The sequence below is a fragment of the Mus pahari genome, chromosome 10 (assembly GCF_900095145.1).
Source record: "Mus pahari chromosome 10, PAHARI_EIJ_v1.1, whole genome shotgun sequence".
NCBI classification, from domain to species: Eukaryota; Metazoa; Chordata; class Mammalia; order Rodentia; family Muridae; genus Mus; species Mus pahari.
The window spans coordinates 18028004-18033832 of NC_034599.1; the positions used below are offsets into that span (position 1 = coordinate 18028004).

Sequence of the window (5829 nt, forward strand, 5' to 3'; positions counted from 1 at the left end):
TATATATATATATATATATATATATATATATATATATATATATATATATACATACACACATACTTATCTTTATATCCCTGTTTGACATTTTCTTAGTTAGGGTTTCTATTATTGTGGTAAAAATGTCATGACCAAAAGTAATTCAGGAAGGACAGAGTTTGTAGTGCTCAGATCGCACTCCATCTCTGTAGGGCAGGGATGTAAGGCAGTGTGCTTAAGGCCAGGATCGGAACACAGGCCACTGAGGAGTGCCGCTTACTGAGCTGATCAGCTAGATGTATTCTGGGATCTGGGCCACCTTCCTGAGGGTGGCACTGTCCCTCATGGGCTAGGCCCTCCTCTGTTAATCATTAGTGAAGAAAATGCCCTTAGACTTGCTTACTGACATCTGGATAAAGGCGTTTTTCTCAGTTGGAGTTCCTCTTCCCAGGTAACTGTAGAGTGTGTTAACTTGACAAAGCAAGCAAGCAAAGAAACAAAGAAACAAAGAAAGTAGCCAGGACAGACATTAGCAGAAAGGAACATAAAAGGAGGGATTTTTTTGGGGGGTGGAGGCTGAGACTAATATCAAATAGAAATCCAATAATTATATAGCCAAACTTAAATTCCAATTTAAATATGCATCATTAACTTAGCTGTCATATAAGAAAAGTAGTTGAAACTAGTTGGTTTAAAACTTTCTTATTTTCTATTTATCATACTAAAGATATTAAATCCACTATCTTATGTATATACTTTCATAGAAATAAACATGATAACATTAAGCATTTCTTTAGGAAAAAGTGTGTGTGTGTGTGTGTGTTTGTGTGTGTATGTGCACATGCATGTGTGTGCGCACGTGTGTGTGCGTGTGCACGCGTGTGTGTGTGTGTGTGTATGCATGTGTGCGTATGTGTGTTGTACATTGAAATGGTTTGAGAACACATCACTTTAGAAAATCTGCAGTTGTGGGTAAGGCTGTGACTCAGTCAATGGCAGGGTGCTTGCCTTGGGTTTGATCTCCGGCAGTGCAAGGTGTAAGCACTGTCCTATGATTTTAGCACTGGGGACTGTCTGCACCTGCAGTCAGGCTGGCCTGCCTTGCAGTAACGGAATGAATGACATGAAGACATCTTGGAACCCAAAACTTGTTATCAGCAGCATATTTCCTGCTCTTGAACTTGGCTGTGTTTCTTTTGCTAAGCTCATAGGAGCTTCTAGGATATGTTGCTTGCTAACTGATGAAATAAATGAGACTGCTAGTAGGTATTCTAGAGCAAAGCACAGAAAGTAAAAGCCAGTTCTCTACTTCATCAGGCTCTGTGATGAGTCATGACCACAGCCATTACCTTGGCATCACATGGATATGCCTAAGATAAAGTCTAAATGCCCAAGATTTCTCTGTGCACTGGCCACGGCGCTAATCACAGGCACACACGATCATCAGGCTGTGCTTAGCTTTGCTCTGCATTTGGATGTTGGAATCATTGTGGTGCATTTTCTTATTTAATTTATCCCCTGGTTAAACTAAAAATTTGTCACCAATCTTATTTTTGGAAATTTTGAGTGTCTTTCTCATTTGCATTAATGGTGCTTGATTATTTTTAAGATTAACTGTTTACTTATATGTACATCAGTATTTGCCTACATATATATGTGTATATATATGTATATATGTACATACTTATTATGTGTATATACATATACATGTGTTTGTGTGTGTGTGTACCATGCTCATGCCTGGTACCACAGAGGCAGAAGAGGTTCTATCCCTGGGTCTGAAGTGACAAATTGGTTTGAGCTTCTATGTGGGTATAGGAAACTAAACTTGTGTCCTTGGAAGAGCAGCAAGTGATCCTAATGTCTGAGCCATTGCTCCACTACCAGGTGGTGCTTTATAGTTAATCTTCAGAGGAAGCCATTTAAACAACAGATATTTTTGTGTCTGTGGGCATATTGATATCCATTTGCATTTGTAGTTGTTTTCTTCTGACGAAGTGGCTCTCTGAGCACTCTGTCTTCCGTTCCATGCACATCACCCAGATATGTAACCACCTTTCTCACATGTATGGTGTGCTCATGCTGCACGGCCGCATTGTGGGCAGACAGAAAACAGAAGTCGAATTCAACAAGAAAGCTAGGAATGTGTGAACTGAGTCCTGGGGGCAGCCGCTCTATTTCTTGGGTGGCTCTTTGACTTTAGTGATGTGGGTTCCTGTTCTGGGGGTGCCTCAGTGATGATGATGTTGAGTGTGGGACTCAGGTTTTGGGCGTTGAGGGAGCCATCGCTGCTCCTCTCTGCACCCTCAGTGTATTGGTCCCCTTGTATCTGACTCTTGTTGGGTTTTTTCATGTTTGTAAAAAGCACATGAAGGAATCTGGATTGCCAGTTTTCCCACATGTGGAAGGGACGCAGTATTTCTTCTTGGTACATGATCCATATGGAATTGTCTTCAGCTCTCGCTAGGATTTTCTGTGGATTCCTTTCACTCATTTCCTTTAGAAGTTTGCTTGATAATCATGTGTGCTGTATGGTACACACTTTTCTTTGTTCTCCCTGAAGGCTGAGTACAGGGCCTTGTACATGCCAAGTCCTTGCTTTACCATGGAGCTGCACCCCAGCTGCTTGTAGCAGGAAGGATTGCACAAGGCCAAACACTCTTTGACCGGAGGGTCCCACAGGTTTGATGTCATCTACATTGAGGATAAAGGTGGCGTGGCACTGGTGTCTTCAGAATAAAAAACTAATTCTGGAGGAAACAGGTGGTGTGGAGTCCACAGCAAGTTCAGACCTTGAACTTTAGAGCAAACCCTGTCATCATGTCAGGTTTTTCCCCAGCAGTGATTCGTTTATTACAGCCAAGTGCTTAAAGCAGCTATTGGATTTTACAATAGAGAATTTCAGATAAAATCTATTCTTGAGAGTGGTGGTAGGGTGGGCCTGTCAGATCCAAGCTGATAATCAGAGATGTAAAGATCACAGCAAGCTGATATGTGATGAGAGAGAAATGGAGCTCTGTGGGAAGGCTATAGTGGGAGTAGCGAGTTGGTGAGACAGACAAACAGATGGTGGCAGTCTGGGAGTAGGCTCAGGGCTCACACAAAGGTTAAACAGACTGTATATTTTTCCTTTTTTCATACATATGTATGCTATATATATAAATGTTCATATATGCATGCGCATACACATGTGTGTGTGGAAGCTCAAGGTGCCCCTCCACCTTTTCTTTGAGGCAGAGTCTCTCAGTCTCACCTGGATCTCACCTGCACCACTAGCCTTGCTAGTCAGCTTGCTTGAGGATCCCGCTCTGCCTTGGGCTGCCACACCTGCTTGTGGTTTACTTGGGTCGTGAGGATTTCGACTCAGATTCTCTTGCTTGTGTCGTGAGCACTTTTACTGCCAACCCATCTCCTTAGCCTTGGACTGCAGTTTCTTCTCATGAGAGGTCCGTAAAGGCAAGGTGTTGTTTGGGGAAATGGACAGTTAAACTGCAGAGATGGTCAGTGGAGAGAAAAATGAAGTACCAAGTTCGAGGGAACTAGAAAGGCCGGCTGCTTCTCAGCCCTCAAGTGAGAGAGACCCTCATGTAGATGCATCTTTGTGAACTTAGAGCGCTGTGCACCAAGGATACCATACGGATCATAAAAGGAAAAGCGAGCTACCGACAAGAAGCCAGTTAGGATGATAAACTCCTCATCAGCATTTCTCATTTTCCAGATGTGGTGGCACATGCCTATAATCTCAGTCACTCAAGAGGTGTCACCAGGAGTTTCATGAGTTTATGGCCACACTATGCCACTCAGCAAAACCTTGTGCCAAAACAAATAAACAAACAAAAACCTACCAACCACAACCAGCCTACCGATCAACCAGATAACTAACAAAACTGAATAGCGTCAGTTGGTAGTGGACAGTGAAACATTCCCTCCAAAATGGAAGGGAGGCATTTCTCAGCTTGGGTGTCTGCGTCCTGCTAGGCTGGTGAGGAGCAGAGAATGGCAACCACACACACATTTGTTTGTATAGATTTAAGCAGGAATAGAAATAGAAAGGATGACCAAACCACACTGGGCTTTCCCATGATTTTAACATGCCAGAGGGGAACAAATGGAGAAGACTCAAGTCTCAAGCTTCCCCACTTTAATTAGCATGGTAGAAGAACCATAGAAATGAATGCGAAGATGAGTGGAACTTGGGGTGTCCCTTTTGCTTTGCAGAAGAAAGCACACGTGATCTTTAAACTTGCTAATTAAAGTACATTGAAGCACGGGGGTGTGAATCTCACTTCAGCCCGTCTTTGCAGAGTAGATATCTCTCATCCAGGGACTTGTTAGACACGAGGCTAGAACACCCCTTGCAGAACCCGTGGATGACAATAGGAGAGACGAAAGGGTAAGGAGAACCAATCATCAGATGTCGATGCGCTGACACGCAGAATAGTATCTATTCGAGGTTTTGTAAAGACCTTGAGGAATAAGATGTGAGAATTAGGTAAAGGTCAGTGTAGGAAGTAGGAAAGATATCTTCAAATATTGGCAGATAGGTAAGGGGTTTAGACATAGTGAATTTTCCTGAGTGCCTGGACCATGCTGGAGGGGTTCCGTGACAGCCCTTTAGCGAGGCCACTTTAGGGGCAATTAAGGATTTTAATGGTTGGATCTGAATTCATCTGATATCTACCTTATGCCCAGTGAGCATTGTGGGATAGCGATTCATTAGTTAATATTTAGCAGTTTCTTCACTATGGGGTCAATTTTTTTATAATATAAATCTAGCTTTCAAAATGCATTTTGAATAGTGGCTGTAGATGCAGATCCACAGTTTCTATTGCAATTGAAGAGGTTACATATTTTCAGTTTTATACTTGCATCTGCTGAGATAGTTTATATTATTTCTCTCAACTTCGTGTTTAAAAGCACTCATCTGCTCTTTTCTCTTAAAAGTTTTATAAATAATATAATCATATGCATGCATTGCTTCTGATTTAATATAAAATATATTTGTATTGATGAAGTTCAGATGATCTGGCATGAGTAGAGTCTGGTGTGACATTCTGTGGTAAGCTTAATTAAGCACACTATTCTTTCCACTGTGGTAGAGTCGGGGTAACAATTGACTGGGGCCTCATTTTTCCAATTTATTCCCAGTAAAATAAATTGGGAAGCTGAAGTGGTTGTTTTCACTGAGTGCTGCTACAGAATGCTAAAGAAAAGGAGATAAACAAGTGGAATGTTCACCCTAACAACTCCTTTGGTTGTTAGAACTTTAAGAGTTTTAAAAACTCTCGTTCATTCATTCTCAGTTGTAAACAGGAAGCTGCACCCCTCTTCTCCATGACACACACAGTGTGGAGTGTCTTTGTGTGAGTCATCACACACTTGGAGTGGGGAAACGTAGGGAACAGCCATAGCCAAACCTGGGCCTGTGGGCCTTTGACTCAGTTCCTTGTCGACTTTTGCTAATTTGAGAAAAAAGCCAGTTTAAGAATACCATTTATCGCTGGGTATGGTGGCGCATGCCTTTAATCCCAGTACTCGGGAGGCAGAGGCAGGCAAATTTCTGAGTTTGAGCCCAGCCTGGTCTACAGAGTGAGTTCCATGACAGCCAGGGCTATTCAGAAAAACCCTGTCTCGAAAAAACAAAACAAAACAAAAAAACAAAATAAATAAGTAAAGAAAGAAAGAAAGAAAGAATACCATTTATCTTTTTTTTTAATTTTTAAGATTTATTATTTTTTTTTAGTTTTTTAAAAAATTTTTTATTAGATATTTTCTTTATTTACATTTCAAATGCTATCCCGAAAGTTCCCTATACCCTACCCCCCGCCCCTGCTCCCCTACCCACCCACT

At 41.7% G+C, this 5829-nt stretch overlaps 1 protein-coding gene across 9 annotated transcripts in view; it reads left to right on the forward strand.

Moving 5' to 3' along the window:
* Positions 1-5829, forward strand: part of Bbs9 (Bardet-Biedl syndrome 9) — a 418538-nt gene that overhangs the window by 215284 nt on the left and 197425 nt on the right. The gene's annotated exons all lie outside the window — the stretch shown is intronic.